The sequence below is a fragment of the Harpia harpyja genome, chromosome 8, assembly GCF_026419915.1.
Source record: "Harpia harpyja isolate bHarHar1 chromosome 8, bHarHar1 primary haplotype, whole genome shotgun sequence".
NCBI lineage: Eukaryota > Metazoa > Chordata > Aves > Accipitriformes > Accipitridae > Harpia > Harpia harpyja.
The window spans coordinates 1557415-1577003 of record NC_068947.1 but is presented as its reverse complement, the minus strand read 5'-3'; the positions used below and the strand labels follow the sequence as shown (position 1 = coordinate 1577003).

The 19589-nt window shown below is 44.3% G+C and overlaps 1 long non-coding RNA gene across 1 annotated transcript; it reads right to left on the bottom strand.

Moving 5' to 3' along the window:
• Positions 1 to 4837: 4837 nt before the first annotated feature.
• Positions 4838 to 18840, bottom strand: LOC128145096 (uncharacterized). Its single transcript, XR_008236343.1, has 3 exons — positions 18616 to 18840; positions 14990 to 15100; positions 4838 to 4898 (listed from the first exon to the last, which is right to left on the bottom strand). It is a non-coding gene; the product is annotated as an uncharacterized LOC128145096 (long non-coding RNA).
• Between the last annotated feature and the right edge of the window lie 749 nt (positions 18841 to 19589).

Here is a 19589-nt window from a genome sequence, read left to right as displayed (position 1 = left end):
CTGCCCATCCACACAACCAAGACAATTCTTCGTCTGCAGGAACATTTCTGGAGAGTATGATGCAGACAGAAGTGCGGAGGGACACCCTGCATAGGAGCTGGAGGGAACATGAAACAATCCCCTGGAGAGCAGAGAGAAATAGTAATAGGAACGGGAGAGGAAAGATTCAAAGGAGCCAGATGAAATCAAGAAGGCTATCACAAGCTATATGACAAGTGAAGTTAGCTCCGACTCAGTACTATTTCTTAGTAGGGGCAAAAAGGAGACAGTCCTCTTCCCAGAAAATGAAGCCATAACCTGCAGGGACCAAGAACTTCTTGTCAGCCAAACAGAGTAAGTGCATTTCAGATTCTCTTCTCAAGGCTGGGGGAGGCTTTATAAATCTTTCAAGTGGCCATCTGTTACTGAATGCTGTAATTTTTGCACATCTCACTCAGGTCTGTACATAGCCTCTTTCATACTTAACCAGTGCATAAACTCTGTAGTGCATCTCTGGTACTGCTCAACTCATGAGAAATGATGTTTGCCCCGGGGTGTCAGCTCCTACACTCTGCAGGACTACCTCAGGAACCAAACCCACCACCGAGCATCGAGCACACCCCTCTCCTGTAGCTGTCGGGTGAGCTCTGGGACATGAACTGTATGCAAAGCCCCGGTGCTGGCATCTCAGCCAGGCTTTCTGCCACCACCGGAGCAGATGTCCACATTGCTCAGCGGTGGATGCACCTTGGCTCTAGGTAATCGTGTGTGATCAAGCGGGAATGACAAGAAGACACCCACCCACGAAGCTCCTTATCTAAGCAGGGAAAATGCTCATCAGGAAAAGAAGACTGGCTGTGACAAAACCTCCAGAGACAGCATGGTCAAGTTAAGCACAGGTGATTTGGGTTACGTGACTTTTTTTAACTGCCTTTATTATTTTCAGAGTACTACTTAACATTTCCTGAGGGAAAGACTAATATTTATTAGCTGAAGTATTATGAAATTATCCTAGTTTTATGGCTTGAGCAATAAAGATGTACAGTGGGTAACATTTATTCTCTCAGAGAGACCTGGAATTCATCTGTAAAATAACTGTTCTCTTTCTCCATTATTAATAGACTGCTGTTATCCCTAATCTTTTTAAGAGTATCTGATTTTTTGGATCAAAAATCTACTTTTTTTGTATTTCTTTTGTTAATCTTGGATGTCTCTTGCTATGAATAATGAAAAATTAAACAGTGTGACTGTAGCAAGAGGACACTTACAGCAGGAAGACAAGCTGAGTCACGGGCAGTGCATGGCCTTTTTCTTCTGTCGTGCTTTCCACAAGGCCTCCCAGCATCACTGGCCCTGGCTCTGCTCCACGGCGAAGAACACAGCATAGCAACTGCCTACATGCAAATAGAAATCTTACAAGGTACAAGGTCTCTCCTTTTTACACCGGGAAAATACTTCTACTTTTAGAGTTCCCTATATGCTCTAAAAATTTTTTTTAAATGGTCTTGCCATCTATACTAAAATGCTGCTATGAATTTTATAAATTGATGCCCAAGTCATGAAATGAGATGACTACTGGAAAGGGAACTAAGAACTGCCTGTTCTAGCCTGAGAGCCTCTTTTCTAGGTGTAATTTTCTCTATTTCATTACTTATCATTCGAAGATCATAAAATATCTTTTCATGACCCTTCTGTAATGTGCTCTGTTGCACTGAATTTAAAAATTGAGATTACAAATATAGAATAAGGAGAAAGAAAGAGACTCAATTTCAGCTCCAGTGAACAGGCTTTATTTCCTCTCACTTCTGGCTGCTTTTATACACCAGTCTAACTCCAATGACACTGGAGATTTATATCTGCAGCCATGGCAGAAGAATTGGCCCAGGCACTGAGGGAGATGAATACTTCAGAAACAATGGACAAATAGTTCAAAAACCTCACCACCATTTCTTTCTCCATAGCTGTAGAGGGTTTGCATTCCCTTCATGAACAAACTGCGTGGAAATATACCTAATATATATTCGAGAAATAACAGCTAATATCAGCCAATATTTGCAGCTTCTCAGAAGTTTCAGAGTAAACTGAAAAAAAGCTTTATGTTCCCAGCCCTGGAAAAAAAATCACCAGAACTTTAAACGCAGCGTTAGACTACCTGCCTCTTTATGTTTTGGGCTAGGACTAATTTAAGGATCCCCAATAGCTTTCTATCAGTGCACGTCTTGGAGAAAAAAGCACGCAAGCCTGTCCTTTTTCTATGCCGCTGTTGCATCCCCGGGAAGCAAAAGCACGCAGCCCCGCCGTGTATCACGGCAGCCAGGGCAGCAGCCCTGTCACAGGATGCTCCTCGTTACCTGGGGACTTCCACGTCTAAATCATTGAAGCTTGCCGAGGTGCCTGTTCTTGCTGCGTTTTCCCCGTTTTCTCGCTCTGTGGACATACATTGGGTCCCAGGTGTGAACAGGCTTGCCCTAGGTTAAAAAAAAAAGGGTGAACAGCAGAAGGAGCCAAAGCCATCACGGTAGGACCGGAGCCTCACAAAAGATTATCGGGAGCGACGAGTACCTCGGCACACATCGGAAGGGACGAGGCTTGTGGGTGCAGCACCCGCGGGATGGTTCGCACCTTGCCGAGCTGCTGGGTGGGTGCTGCCTGCCATCAGCCACGCCGACACAAGCACAGCGGTTGGGCTCCTCTGAGCGCTCTTCTGTTCCTGGCCTTGGATGGGAGGGAGACAGAATATGCAAAGTGTGAAGGAAATAAGGTGCAATTCAACAATCACTATGCTGGGTTATGAAGGAAATTGTCATAATTGCCTGTGCTAGGAGAGAATTAGAATTGTGACCTTTGAGTCATTTTGCATATGAGGCTGGAAAATACTCTACATTCATCCTCATTCTGGAGTTTGTAAAAAAACTGTGAGGTGCAAGTCATCTTTGTATTTTTTCTCCCATTAGTCAAATTTCCAGGACTTATGGTAACAATCTGTCTAGCACAGTTTTATCATAGGTACAAAATTCTCAAGACCACTTTCAAAAATCCCATTTTTTTATAGCCAGGAATTTATAAGACCTTTAATGATATTCACTTTTTGAGTAAATATGTGACACTATAGGGCAAGCATCAATGAAATAAATATCAGTAATATGTTAAATGCTAAGGCAACATTGACTCTGAAAAAAAAACCCTAAAATTTTAAAAATAAAAATGGGACCGAAAGAAAAATTCATCACTGGAAATCAGAATGCTGTTGTGTGGGATGTTGCAGTATGAAAACATAGCTGCATATTGTTCATATAAAAGGGAGATAGAGTTTGCACTGAGACATGTAGATAGACCATCGACACATATTTTGTATCAATGGTATTTTGCAATGAACTGCTTATCTTACTGTAGTATCTGAGCATCATCAAATTGCATAAACATCAACAACTGACGTAAAAAGGAGTATTTGGGATCATTCTTGTCATTAGTAAAGGAGGTTGCCATTACTTTTTTCACCAGACAGAGCACAGATTTCACGTGTATATTTTTAATATTTTTTCTTTGTTTATAAATGCACAATTCCTGAAGCACTAAGATCCAGCCAGAATCTGTTCCTGAACCTGTTAAGCAAGAAAACAAGCACAGAAAGAGAAATCAAAGATGTCGGCTGCTACCTTGGCACATTTCTCGCCTGCTCCCAGCCGCCTGTTTCCATGGCTATCTGAAGCTGCAAGTGCTGTTGTGGTGCTTTGCATTTCCTAAGAGTGTCTTCAGATAGATAAAAACGAAGTCATAATCTTTCCCTATTGAAAATAGGTCAAAAATAGGATCAGAACTTGCAGAGAGTGGATAACTTTAATTCGTAAAGACACACTTTCCTGGCCTTGACCCGGGGAGCGGGGAGGTAAACAGCAGGATCGGCTTTACTGGTTCAGATCCAGTGGAAAACGCGGATATAGCTTGTCAGATTTTCTTCAGTGACAAATCCAGGACTTAAACCCTTAATTTACCGTTTGGATTTAACTTCACTTTTAACCAAAATCTAGACCTGATGGATGTACATCTAGCTGCTTCTTCAACTGCAGGGCTACAACCTCAAAATGTGAAAGAAGATTAATGGGAACAAAAGGAAGCCCCCCCAAAATTCCCCCAGGCAATAGAATATCACTTCAGCCTTTTGGACTAAAGGGAAAAACAACCTTCATTTCAACGGGGCAGCAGGGAGAGCGTACGAAGTTAACTTTCCTACTAGGAGCGACATACCCGACTTTCTTGACTCTTCACCTCAGGGACTTTATCCCCAGTCAAATGTCACCCAGGGGCTAGCGGGGACGGACTGGGCTCCTCTTTCCTGCTGCCGAAGGGTGACAGCCGCTTTGCTGAGGTTCTTCCCTCCCCACACCTCCCCTGAGCTGGGAGGCAGGGAGCATTTGTGGCAATGCAACAAAAAAAGCACCTTATGCAACCTGGGTGAGCCGAGTTGTCTCAAACGGACCGTCAGGCTTAATGTGAACTGAAGAGGGAAAGGGGCTCTCTGTAATTCGGCTTGAATGACAAATGGCTGGCTATCGAAGGTGAACAAACAAGGAAATGCAAGTGAAAAACAAACCAAACCACCTTTTTAGCGGTATGATTTGCTTTGGGGATTCCGGAGCTTGGCACCTGCTCTGGGAATATGTTCCAGATGCCTTTTTAGAAATATTTCCCTATTATTTGTAAATGGTCCAAAGGTAATTGTCAGGCTTATGGAAGTGTTTATTCCTCTTAACAGGAATATGTACCCTGTAAGCATTTACCTCTGAGCTAGCTGGCTTTCTTTATGGTCCATGGAGAGTGACAGGCGTGCTGAAGGTCTCGTCCCTCTCATCCTAGAGGTGGGGGGTCCGAATACATCAGATGGGTCCTGCAGCAGAAGTGCCCATTTCTTTCCACTGACTCTAATGGGAGACCTGCACGGTGAGGTCAGATTAGTGGCCTACAATGTAGACATCTCTGTTTGTACAGATAAATCCTCCATCAAGAAAAATGCTGACTTTTTTCTGTTATAACAAATTTGATTCCTCTATCCCATTTCTCTCTTGACAAACAAAACATCTTGTCAAAGGAAAGATTAAGCTAGAAGGTAAAAACGCAGGTGGAAATGACTTCAGTATAAGGATTAATTTGACTGAAAGACAGTGGCATAAAATTAGTCCTTGTAGCATACCACTAAACAAAGTATTTTTCATACACGTCTGAAATATGTTACTGATTTTGCTGATGACTACCATAGATTTTGGCTGGCTTTTCCATTTCATAATCACGACTCCTTGACTTTTTTATGTTCTGCCATTGCTCAGATATTAATGCAACCCTAGTGGCAAGTGTTCAGTAGCCCAAATGAGATGCCAAAGGTTAGTAATGACTTTTGAACAAACACTGCTGAAGTGGCAGCACCTACTTGAAAAGGCACAATTTTTCCCAGCAGTTCAATATTGTATTTTAACTTTGTACGCAGTTAGCCTGTGGGTGTCTTTTTCATTTGTCAACAGCATGCAACAGAGCACTGCCATTTTGCACTCTGGTGGGAAAGTGTTACTTCAACCTAATTGACTCTTTTTGCTGCATGGAAATTATTTACCTAGAAATACTACAGTAGAGGACTAAATTGCTTTCGGTGAAAAAAAAACAATTACTTGGGATTTTTTACAGGATGAAGACATTGCATTGTGGCTCTAGCTACCTCTATTGTTAAGGCTAAAATGATGCTGTACTGAACAAACTCTTTTCTGGCTGTTACTTTCTGTTGGTTGCTGAGTTTGTACGGGAAGACAGGAGGGCCGTTCACCAAAGCAGAGGGAAAGGAAAGGTTATTCAAATATTGGTCCATTTAGCTGTATTTGGATTGTGTTCCAATCAGATGGGCTGAGGAATGAAAACTGCACAAGTACTGAATTTCTTTTGAATAAATTGAGTTTATTTTGTACATTGTCTTGACATTTAAAAGCTAAGCTGGAAGGCTGAGGCTGTGATACCCTTACTATAATTCATTCTGCTTTTAGAAATACATAGGAGGGCAGATCAAGTACTACATGACTGTAGAAAAGGAGAAACTAGGACTTAGCTCTAAACCAGGAAAAAAAAGAAGAGGACTGAAAAGTTTCACAGACAAACCAGTTTCATGTCAGTTCCCAGAAACACGATGATACAAGTCATCAATCAAATTGTTTGTAAACAACCAAGAAATAGCAAGAAGATAAACAACAGTCAACATGGGTTTCTGAGGAACAGATTATAAACTACTCTTCCACGGTAGCATGGCAGGTTTTGTGGTTAGAAGAAAAAACATACATGATTTACATTTTGGCTTTCGCTGCCCTTTTGACTCTATCAGATGACAGTTTCGTAACCGAGCTTGGGGCAACTTGGGAACCACAATAAGCAGCAAAACTGGTTGGAAAACAATACTGTGGAAATAGTTGTTGGCAGCTCATGTCAAACCAGAGGGTATTTGGAGAGGGGCTGGGCAATGTCCTGTCTGGAGTCTGGTGCTGCACAGAATTCGTGTGCAGGAGGAGAGAATAAACCCCCTGCTCACAGACCTCAAAGACAATGGGGAGCTCAGAGGAGCTGCCGAACAGGCACCGAGAAGCGGTGTGTGTGGGATGGTGGTGCGGCAGCACGAACAGGAGTGTCGAGTATAAAGCACATAAATAAACCCTCCACTTTTGCCAGTGCCCGTGAGGCTTCAGCAGGAGTACTATGCCCAGAAATGTCCCGGCTTAAAGACAAATCTAGAAAAACGCAGCCCATGATTGTTAGATTGAAACACTCACTCACTCAGGAAAATCTGAGAGGTATGTTATAAAGCCTTTTTACTTTTGTAATGGGTAGATGCTAATAGTAGGGGAACAAATTGTTCTCCACACCGACACTTGGGGGGTATAAGGAAGCAGTGAGCTAAAATTGCAACAAAGATTTAGATTAAATAAGAAGGCTTCCTAGAAGGAAAAAGATATGTCCTGGTTTCAGCTGGGATAGAGTTAACTGTCTTCCTAGTAGCTGGTACAGTGCTATGTTTTGAGTTCAGAGCGAAGAATGTTGATAACACTGATGTTTTCAGTTGTTGCTCAGTAGTGTTTAGACTAATGTCAAGGATTTTTCAGCTTCTCATGCCCAGCCAGTGAGAAAGCTGGAGGGGCACAAGAAGTTGGCACAGGACACAGCCAGGGCACCTGACCCAAACTGGCCAACGGTGTATTCCATACCATGTGACGTCCCATCCAGTACAGAAACGGGGAAGTGGGGGGCAGGGATTCGCCGCTCGGGGGACTGGCTGGGTGTCGGTCGGCGGGTGGTGAGCAATTGCACTGCGTATCATTTGTACATTCCAATCCTTTCATTATTGCTGTTGTCATTTTATTAGTGTTATCATTATCATTATTAGTTTCTTCTTTTCTGTTCTATTAAACCGTTCTTATCTCAACCCACGGGTTTTGCTTCTTCTCCCGATTTTCTCCCCCATCCCACTGGGTGGGGGGGAGTGAGTGAGCGGCTGCGTGGTGTTTAGTTGCTGGCTGGGGTTAAACCACGACAGTCCTTTTTGGCGCCCAACGTGGGGCACGAAGGGTTGAGATAACGACAAACCTGACCAGAGCTTGTTAAAACAAATTTGTTATAAGCATTCATTATATCGGTCTAATAGTTGCTGGTCATTATGTTGATTTATGTGTTCTTAGAGTTGTTGCTCTGGTTTTTAAAGTTCTGTTATGTATCACCTCGCTTGCTGTATGTAGTCCCTCTTCTGCTGCTTATCATCCGTGGGAGGTGGATTAAGGTTTTCGCTTTGATGTATTGTATAACACTGGTTTATGGTATGATAAAGTCGTCGGCTGTGGGATTAATCCGGTACTTGCACCCAGCATTGTCACCTTTATACTGTGGAAGCCATCTGTGGGAAACTATTAATAATTATACCATTTACCTTTCCTCCTTGGAAAACCAGTCTATGGGTGGGATACCTTTCTTCCCCTCTCCTTTCTCCTTCAGTCCAGTTACAATGGTGTTTGAGAATTTTGAAAAATTTGAATACTCTTGGGATGTTGGGACCAGCACGGTCCTAGCCCTACTGCTAGGAATTAGCATGCTTCTGAATGTGGTTCAGCTCTCATTTAAGGTTAAACAACTATTTAAGAAAATCACCCAGAGATCTGCCCCAAGGCTGGATAATTATGAGTGGCAGGGTGTGTGGGGTAGTATGGGCAAGTACCTAGAAAAGTGGGCACCTCCAGTGTTTTGGAAATTCACCCCTGAACAAGTGCAGAATCCAGAAGAACTAGTAAAATATTTGGAAAAGGTATGCTGTCACCCCGGCAGCTCCAGAGAGATACAAATTACTGCAACGTGCTGGGGCCTGGCCCATGCCTATCGAGCCCTGTTCGACACCACTCAGTACCCTCAAGGGGAAGAGAAGGTCTCTGGACCTAACAACAAAACGATGAGCACTGTGGCTATCCAAACCTCAGCGACAGGCACTGCAGCCCCTCCAGCCTCGGCAATGAGCACGGCAGCTACCCAAACCTCGGCAACGGGCACTGAGGTCCCTCCAGCCCCAGCAACGAGCACAGCAGCTACCCAAACCTTGGCAACAGACACTGCGGTTATCCAAGACCCGGCGAGCGGTACTGCAACTGAACCAGTGGACCAACCTGCACCAGTATCAGTTGCCCCCGTACAGAAAAAGAAATATACAAAAAAATCAGTTCGCTTAGCGAAGGATGAAGGCGAACCAGGGTCATCACGGGAACAGGAGGAAGAGGCAGAACCAGAGGTAATAACCCGGTCCCTATCCTTGAGTGAGCTGCGGGATATGCGAAAAGATTTTGGCCGCCGTATAGGTGAGCATATTATCACCTGGCTCCTCCGATGCTGGGACAATGGGGCTAATAGCTTGGAATTAGAAGGTAGGGAAGCCAAGCAGCTGGGATCGCTTGCCAGGGAAGGTGGCATTGACAAGGCAATTGGAAAAGGGACACAAGCCATCAGCCTCTGGAGGCGACTCCTGTCAAGTGTGAAGGAAAGGTACCCCTTTAAGGAAGATGTTATATGTCAATCAAGCAAGTGGACAACCATGGAAAAAGGTATCCAATATCTGAGGGAATTAGCTGTGCTAGAGACAATTCATCATGATCCGGACAACCCACAATTACCCAAAGATCCAGACGAAGTCCAATGCACACGACCCATGTGGCGGAAGTTTGTACGGAGCGCACCATCGTCCTATGCCAACTCACTGGCAATAATGACCTGGAAAGACGAAGAGGCACCGACAGTGGATGAAGTGGCTCGCCAACTCCGTCAATACGAAGAGAATCTCTCCTCCTCCCTACAAGCCTGCATTTCGGCTGTGGAGAAGCTGTCCGAGGATTTCCAGCAATTCAAAGAGGAGATGTCCTGTTGCCCACCTGTAAGGACCAATGTCTCAGCTATTAGGAGTGAGCGCTCCTCTGCCCAAGAGAAAGAATATAGAAGGTACACACCGCGAGGTGCCCTGTGGTTTTACTTATGTGATCATGGAGAGGACATGAGGAAATGGGATGGAAAACCTACCTCGGTCCTAAATGCACGGGTACGTGAGCTGCGAGGAAAAAACACCACAAAAGGGGATTCTACCAGGAAAAATGCCGCTCCGGTTTCCAAACAGAGTAGAAGGGCTGATCTTATTTCTGATCCTCTTGAAGGGACTTCTGAGCCAATTTTACGAGAAGTGAATACTGGATACTCTGACCAGAATTAGAGGGGCCCTGCCTCCAGCCAGGTGGAGGAAAGGGATAACCGGGTCTATTGGACTGTGTGGATTCGATGGCCTGGCACGTTAGACCCACAGGAGTATAAGGCTCTAGTAGACACCGGCGCACAGTGTACTTTAATGCCATCAAGTTATGAAGGGGCAGAACCCATTTCTATTTCTGGTGTGACAGGGGGATCCCAAGAGTTAACTGTATTGGAAGCTGAAGTAAGCCTAACTGGGAATGAATGGCAGAAACACCCCATTGTGACTGGTCCAGAGGCTCCGTGCATCCTTGGCATAGACTATCTCAGGAGAGGGTATTTTAAGGACCCAAAGGGGTATCGATGGGCTTTTGGTATAGCTGCCTTGGAGACGGAGGGCACGGAACAGCTGTCTACCCTGCCTGGTCTCTCTCAAGACCCTTCGATTGTGGGGTTGCTGAGGGTTGAAGAACAACAAGTACCAATTGCTACCACGACGGTGCACCGGCGGCAATATCGCACCAACCGAGACTCTCTGATTCCCATCCACAAGTTGATTCGCCAACTGGAGAGCCAAGGAGTGATCAGCAAAACTCGCTCACCTTTTAATAGTCCCATATGGCCCGTGCGAAAGTCTAATGGGGAGTGGAGACTAACAGTTGACTATCGCGGCCTGAATGAAGTTACGCCACCGCTGAGTGCTGCCGTTCCAGATATGCTAGAACTTCAATACGAACTAGAGTCAAAGGCAGCCAAGTGGTATGCTACAATTGACATTGCTAATGCGTTTTTCTCAATCCCTCTGGCAGCAGAGTGTCGTCCACAATTTGCCTTTACTTGGAGGGGTGTCCAGTACACTTGGAATCGACTGCCCCAGGGGTGGAAACACAGCCCCACCATTTGCCATGGACTAATCCAGACTGCACTGGAAAAAGGTGAAGCTCCGGAACACCTGCAATACATTGATGACATCATCGTATGGGGCAACACGGCAGAAGAAGTCTTTGAGAAAGGGAAGAAAATAATCCAAATCCTTCTGAAAGCCGGTTTTGCCATAAAAGAAGGTAAGGTCAAGGGACCTGCACGGGAGATCCAGTTTTTAGGAATAAAATGGCAAGATGGGCGTCGTCAGATCCCAATGGATGTGATTAACAAAATAGCAGCTATGTCTCCACCAACTAATAAAAAGGAAACACAGGCCTTCTTAGGTGTCGTGGGGTTTTGGAGAATGCATATTCCAAATTACAGTCTGATTGTAAGCCCTCTCTATCAAGTGACCCGAAAGAAGAATGATTTTCAATGGGGCCCTGAGCAACAACAAGCCTTTGAACAAATTAAACGGGAGATTGTTCACGCAGTAGCCCTTGGACCAGTCCGGACAGGACAAGATGTTAAAAATGTGCTCTATACTGCAGCTGGGGAGAATGGCCCTACCTGGAGCCTCTGGCAGAAAGCACCTGGGGAGACCCGAGGCCGACCCCTGGGGTTTTGGAGTCGGGGATACAGAGGATCCGAGGCTCGCTATACTCCAACTGAAAAGGAGATATTGGCAGCATATGAAGGAGTTCAAGCTGCCTCAGAAGTTGTTGGTACTGAAACACAGCTCCTCTTAGCACCCCGACTGCCAGTGCTGGGCTGGATGTTCAAAGGGAGGGTCTCCTCTACACATCACGCGACTGATGCCACGTGGAGTAAGTGGATTGCACTGATCACACAACGGGCTCGCATAGGAAACCCCAGTCGCCCAGGAATTTTGGAAGTGATCACGGACTGGCCAGAAGGCAAAGATTTTGGAATGTCGCCAGAGGAGGAGGTGGCACGTGCTGAAGAGGCCCCGCTGTATAATAAACTGCCAGAAAATGAGAGGCAATATGCCCTGTTCACTGACGGATCCTGTCGCATCGTGGGAAAGCATCGGAGGTGGAAAGCTGCCGTATGGAGTCCTACACGACAAGTTGCAGAAACTGCTGAAGGAGAAGGTGAATCGAGTCAGTTTGCAGAGGTGAAAGCCATCCAGCTAGCATTAGATATTGCTGAAAGAGAAAAGTGGCCAGTGCTCTATCTCTATACTGACTCATGGATGGTGGCAAATGCCCTGTGGGGCTGGCTACAGCAATGGAAGCAGAGCAACTGGCAGCGCAGAGGTAAACCCATCTGGGCTGCCGCACTGTGGCAAGATATTGCATCCCGGCTAGAGAATCTGGTTGTAAAAGTACGTCACGTAGATGCTCACATACCCAAGAGTCGGGCCACTGAAGAACATCAAAACAACCAACAGGTGGATCAGGCTGCCAAGATTGAAGTGGCTCAGGTGGACCTGGACTGGCAACATAAGGGTGAGCTATTTATGGCTCGGTGGGCCCATGATGCTTCAGGCCATCAGGGAAGAGATGCAACATATAGATGGGCTCGTGACCGAGGGGTGGACTTGACCATGGACACTATTGCACAGGTTATCCATGAATGTGAAACATGTGCTGCAATTAAGCAAGCCAAGCGGTTAAAGCCCCTGTGGTATGGAGGGCGATGGCTGAAATATAAATATGGAGAAGCCTGGCAGATTGACTATATCACACTCCCACAAACTCGCCAAGGCAAGCGCTATGTGCTCACGATGGTGGAAGCAACCACTGGATGGCTGGAAACATATTCTGTGCCCCATGCCACCGCCCGGAACACTATCCTGGGCCTAGAAAAGCAAGTCTTGTGGCGACATGGCACCCCAGAACGAATTGAGTCAGACAACGGGACTCATTTCCGAAACAACCTCATAGACACCTGGGCCAAAGAGCATGGCATTGAGTGGGTGTATCATATCCCCTATCATGCACCAGCCTCTGGGAAAATTGAGCGATACAATGGACTGTTAAAGACTACATTGAGAGCAATGGGGGGTGGAACTTTCAAACATTGGGATACACATTTAGCAAAAGCCACCTGGTTAGTCAACACCAGAGGATCTGCCAATCGGGGTGGCCCTGCCCAGTCGGAATTTTTACATACTGTAGAAGGGGATAAAGTCCCTGTAGTGCACATAAAAAATATGTTAGGGAAGACAGTCTGGGTTACTCCTGCCTCAGGCAAAGGTAAACCCATTTGTGGGATTGCTTTTGCTCAAGGGCCTGGGTGCACTTGGTGGGTGATGCGAAAAGATGGGGAAGTCCGATGTGTGCCTCAAGGGGATTTAATTTTAGGTGAGAACAGCCAGAATTAAACTGTATATTAGTTGCTATATAACCCTGCTACTGTATATTATCCTTACTATAATTATGTGCTATATCCATAGTACTATAGTAAGAATCACTTAGATCAAGCAAGAAAAGAACTGTGATAAAACTGAGCAAAGCGCAGTAGTGATGGAACCAGAACTGACTCCAGCATGCAACAATCCAACGGTGCACACCATCCTCCTGCTGCGCCAAATGTCACCTGCTTGTCACACTGCACTGAAGCCCAATTCTGCTCTACCGACTGAGAGGACTTTGCACCATCCCTCCTGCCCAGAAAGACTGGTATGACAGATGGAGCCCAGAGTCGGAAACTAAATGAACTCAATGAACATTTTATGAACATGACCCATGAACTAAAGGAATGATATCTCTGTGTGTGTATACATATATATATATATCATTGCTCATATGTCTTAAAGGGATGGAAAAGTGATGATTGATCAGGATGTAACTAAAGGTATGGGAACTGTGCATGACGTCAATGGTATAGAATAAGGGGTGGATACTGTCCTGGTTTCAGCTGGGATAGAGTTAACTGTCTTCCTAGTAGCTGGTACAGTGCTATGTTTTGAGTTCAGAGCGAAGAATGTTGATAACACTGATGTTTTCAGTTGTTGCTCAGTAGTGTTTAGACTAATGTCAAGGATTTTTCAGCTTCTCATGCCCAGCCAGTGAGAAAGCTGGAGGGGCACAAGAAGTTGGCACAGGACACAGCCAGGGCACCTGACCCAAACTGGCCAACGGTGTATTCCATACCATGTGACGTCCCATCCAGTACAGAAACGGGGAAGTGGGGGGCAGGGATTCGCCGCTCGGGGGACTGGCTGGGTGTCGGTCGGCGGGTGGTGAGCAATTGCACTGCGTATCATTTGTACATTCCAATCCTTTCATTATTGCTGTTGTCATTTTATTAGTGTTATCATTATCATTATTAGTTTCTTCTTTTCTGTTCTATTAAACCGTTCTTATCTCAACCCACGGGTTTTGCTTCTTCTCCCGATTTTCTCCCCCATCCCACTGGGTGGGGGGGAGTGAGTGAGCGGCTGCGTGGTGTTTAGTTGCTGGCTGGGGTTAAACCACGACAAGATAGCAGAATCCACACCATGGGACACTTTAAAAAGCAGGTGACACAAATGTTTGTCAGGAATGAGTTAAGTACAGCTGATGTTGCCTTAAAGCAAAGGACTTCTCAGATCATCTTCAGCTGCTTTCCATTTTTTTCAGTACTTTTTTATTACTTCTATATGTCTCTGTAGCAAAATCTTACAGTCTTCTGAGAGAGAAAATGAGCTGGAATATTCAAAATGAACAATCTTGAAAAGATGCCTTACAATAAGGAATATAATGTTAGCTCTTAATGAGCCTAGTCCTCTAAAACTGTTTGGGCAAAACACTCATGGAACTCACAGACTGTGACAGGACCGAATGATACAGCGAATGAACTTATGATCTTGGTTTCTGAACATAATAGGCCTTATTTCATCCTCACACGTGTGCAATCTGCAACAGTCCATTGAATTTATGAAAATAGAGAGCTGAGGATGTAAAACTTAGTCTATTTGTTATTTGTGCTCCGTAAATACATACTGCTAAATGAAAGGAGACCAAAGAGGAGACCTGACTGTTGGATCTCTGCTCCCCTGTTCGCTCCCTGGCTTTACCCAAAGGGCACGAGGTCACCCGGACCTCTCTCAAGAGGCAGTGTGGATGTGACCGTGCCCAGCTCAGCTCTCTGCCAGAGTCCTCTTCCAAGAGTCCTCTTTCAGCCTTTGCACTCTCAAGGACCTCCTCGCATCTCTCCCGAAGAAATGCCGCCTTGTGGCTCACTGCCCTGCAATACGGACACCCCTGAGGTGGACCACACCACAGCTTGCACAGTGCCCCAGAGATCCCAAGCTGGAAAAATGTACAGAAACAGCACAGAAATGCCACCGGGACCTCATGGGTGGCTCTGGGGACACCACTCGGGGCCAAGGACTGTATCAGCCGATCTGCTCGGCCTTAAGGAGCTAGCTCTACAACACATGGAGGTGACCACCAAGCAATACCTGGCTCGCTTCTGTTCAGCAGCGTGACCACGATCTGTCTCTCTCCATGTTGCCTTGCACAGAAGCATGATTAACTCTGCAGGTTCATTTGTATCTTCTGAATGGAAATGCCTGAAAACCAACAGGTTTATAGTTAAAACAGGATACCTAAAACCCCTGCCTCATTTCCTATACAAGACCTGAAGAAGTCACTTGTTTTTTGACTTCATACCTACAGCATCAACTTTATAGTTTATACTCATCATGGGATGGATACATTTTTAAAAAATAGTTCTCTCTCCCTAAACTTTTTCCATTATTTATTTCATACACTAACAAGAAATGGCTAAACAAATGAAGATCAAGTGCTTTCACAACCCTAATCTGAAACTTATAAGCATTTGGAAGATATTGCAATATATGGTTGAAAAAGCTGTGTCCTTCCTAGCAATCATTTCTAACTGAGGCATCAGTAAAGGTTTCTTTGTTGTTATCAGCGGCTACTCCAGCAAACAACCAGAACTGTTTTCAAGTTGCAAGTAGCAAGCAATTACTTTTTTCTGAAAATTTTCTGATTTTTTTTTTAATGAGCAAGAGATGTGCAGCTAATAATTGTCTCCTTTTTATGTTGTTAATGCATCACTAGCAACAAATTAATGTTGCTGCCAAGTATTTTCAGTCTGTGTAAAGAGAGAAGAATTCTGGTGTTTTGTGAAAACGATGAGGTGTCAGAAATGGTTTTCCTCATAAATATGAAAAGCAGAGTTTTCATGAACAAGAGTGGAAAAAGAAGTGAGATTTCAAAGCAAGCAGAGTGGAGGATTGAATGTAGGTTCCTGATAAACCTGCTTGAAACATCCACTGGATATTATCAGGATACCAGCTCTCTTCAGTGGCAATTCTATCCTCAGGCAATAAAAATTTTGTCCTACATGATACATATCTGTAAAAGCTTTTCATTTCAACAAACCAGAGCATTTTGAAGAAAATAAATTAAAGAGCATTCCTAACCATTTCTGAGGCTGGGACACCTACACATAACAGTTGTTAATTTATAGCACATTCTATTTTGAAAATAGTCTGGAGAATGGAAGCTGAATGTCCCTGTTTTGCGTCTGGGTAAGCTTCACGACAATTATAATTCATTCTTTCGGTACATTACATTCTCTGTGGTCTTCAATTACAATTTTCTTTCCTAATTACAACTTCTTTATAAGTCCATATAGTGCATTTCCTTTTTTGGCCCATAAATGCCATTATTCTAAGCTCATTTTAGGACCGTACTCCTTTTACTCAGCAGATGGCAATTGTTCAAAATATTATGGGCTGAATTAAGTCCTGATCTAACTTCATTGACATCTTTGCATTTCCTCAAGAAATGACGTGGGGCCTCTTCTGGTTTTTATCAGCTATTTGCACGATTACAGAATATAACGAGCATAAATGCAACTAGATTTTCCCTGGTGCTTATATAATGCATGCTTCCCCTGCAGCTTTCTATTCCATTAATTCCCATGGGCCGATCCCCCCGTCTTAACAATCCTGACTGCGAACCAGGAATCCTCCAGCTGCTCATCCCATGAGCTGATGATGACAGGAGCAGATGTGTCCGGTTTCTTGGGCTAGTTGAAACCTGATGAGTTTCTTTCCTCTCATTCCGTAAGGAGCAGACAGCACATTTTAATTGCTTTACACCCTTAAGAATTTGTGCTCGCGGGGTGTGTGAAGGCCAGCGAAGAAGTCAGGTAGCGCAAATCCAGAGTGCAGTACCTGCATGGGGGGAGTGCCCAAGAGAAGGGCAGCGGGATGGTTTTGTGCATCTCTCCAGTTCGCAATGTACAGGATCCTAACAAAAATCTCACAGCACAGTGAGTCACGCCACGTGTCTGCTTGGGTCAAGAACGATTCTCGACCCTACGAGTGTGAACACTGCTTGCATGGCAGGTAGCTGGGTGAGTTGCTTGTTCATTATCATTGCCTTGGGTGACTTTTCCTACCAGGTCTTTGTCTTTTGTGGGCACAATGCTGTGCCACCCTCCAGCTGAACCGAGTCCTTTGGTAAAGCACTCGGGAATCTAAACAGAGCTGGCCAAAATGGGTTTAGTGGTTTTTGAAGGATCCTTTTTAGATTAAAAAAAAAAAAGGCAAATTCATCAAAACAGAAGTGCTTTGTAGGACTGCTATAAATTCTAAAAATATTTCCATTGGTATTTGGTGTAAATACATACATACAGTGACTATGCAAATGCTTGGAGCTAGGGAATAGCTGTTTGAGACACACAATAAATAAATGACAATTTGAAATTCTCTGCTTTGTTTTGAACAAGGTAGGATTCAGCTGCAGATCTACACATCCAGGCATATACCTGCATTATCATAAAAGCATATGCGCATAGAGAACCTTTTGTGCATTTTCATTTGTGTCTTTGATTGATAGATGGATACGAGTGAAACCAACACGGAATGAAACTGATATTTTATTTCAGTTAGTCTTTGATATTGAATAAGCTAAAATCTTCACCTCTTTCAATATTAATATGGTGTCTCAGCTCACAGTCTGTTACCAGGAGTGTGCTCAGGAGTCCTAAAATAGGATGTTCTTTTATTCCTTGCTCAAGATTGTAAACACTTTTTGTAAAATAGACTAGGATTGCATAGCCTTTATTTTTGTTCACTTCTCTCCAAAGGATTTGACCCATTCCAGAAATATAAAATGCGTTTAACTGCTTTTGACGAAATATGATGGTATATCGTGTTCCTCAATAAGGGGAGGACCCCAAACCATCCTGTGTGCAGCTGAAATGAAACTTCAGTCTTATACAAACTTTTGGCAAGGGGACAGGCCAGGGCTCTGTTACCGTAAGGGCTTATATGGCATTCTCCCAGGTCGTTTGTAACACAGGAGACAGGCTCACAAGCTCCAAGTGTCTTTTCAGCTTCTTTAATATCATTTTCTATACCTCTCTGCTGAGTATTCATAAATCAGCTCCTTCAATCTGGAGCTCCTTTTCTCAGACTGAATCAACATTTCAGACTGCCTCTGAAATCTCTGAGCTTAATGGCCTTGAAACGCACCTCTGTTTTTCCACCTGCCACTCTCTCCTGTAGACAACCTTTCTGCCATGATGACAACATCACCTCTCCTCCCGGTGTCTGACTAAACACATCTCATTCTGCCGTAATACCCAGCCATTTCCTAATCTTGCTCTCTTTTTCTTTCCCAGTGAACTTCTAGCCATTTTCCTCCATCTCAAAACAAAATAGCTCAGGGCCCTTTCTCAATCAGCTCCCATTTCAATCACTGCAATTTCCTCTTCTGTAGTTTCCTTGACACTCACCTCCCCGTCCCATACAGACTGCTTCCTCCAAAACCAATTTGTCTGTTTCCATCTCAGACATCCCTGTCCTCAACTTTCAAGAATATCTTCACACCAGATTTTAACTGCTTACCCTTGTGTCTGTACCTCTTTGCCTAACTGTACGGCTGAAGGAAGATAAGAGAGTTTCAGCCCTGCTACAAGTGGGTTGAAAATTGGCCATTTCTAGCAGGGAAGCCACTGACTGATGCTAGGATGGGATTCTGCCTACGCTAAAAGCAGAGTCATGTTACATTTATTCAGTCATATCACCCTGGAAATGCAACTTACCGAGTCTATAAGCTTTCACATCCACCTGCATCTGTTCGTATGGACGTGTGCTTGGTTTTACACTGCTGCTGTCTTTCTCAGTCGCGGACGTCTTGACAGAGCCATTTACCAATCTGAGCGCCTCAAGCAGACACAGGCCAAGAAAGAAGTTTGAATATACCCATTGTGGTGCAGGATGAGTAATAGAACATAGTTTATGCTTCATTTGTCAGTCACGTTTCTGGAAATCCTGTCTGCTCCAGAAAGTTAGACATGAATCCAGCTGCAGCAGGTGGAGCTTCAGTTTACATGCCAGCAACTGGCATCACAAGGAGGATTTAGTAGGTGTAAATGCCATCATACAGAAGTGTCACGTAAGTTCCTCTGTGTTGCTAACAAATGTTCACCTTTTGCTCAAAGTGATTTCATTGAATTGCCATCAGTGAGGAACTAAAGCAAACCTTCCCCCAAGGGGTAATGATTCAACGTGCTTCATAAAACAAAGTGTGAAGCCTGAAATAAAAATATTAGACAATATTCTCTGTTCTTGCGAAATACATAAAAAGGAATTACTCCTCAAAGTAATACTACCCCATCTCTGCATGAAACTCAATACTCCTGCTGATCTATTTTATCTGGAGAAGGTGTTTCCCTGTTTAAGGCTCTATTATGCAGATTGGCTGTGGAATTGAGCCAGTTTTCTTCTGAGTCCCTCTTTAACAGAAGCGTTTTCTGTGGTCTTTTATGGCTAGCCGTGTGCCCTCAGGGTTGCAAGAATATCTATTGCATTTTGTAAAGGAAATTAGAATTATGCTACATTTGTGGTTTAAAAAAAGGGGGGGGGTAAAAAGAAACTAGGGGCATCACACTGAATGTGAAAATAGGTCCAGCATGTTAAATGAAAACACATTTTTTGCAAGACAATCAAGTTAAGGGACAATACCTTCTTGAAGACCACGGGCCTTCTGTCAAGCAACAATTTAATCTTCAGCAGC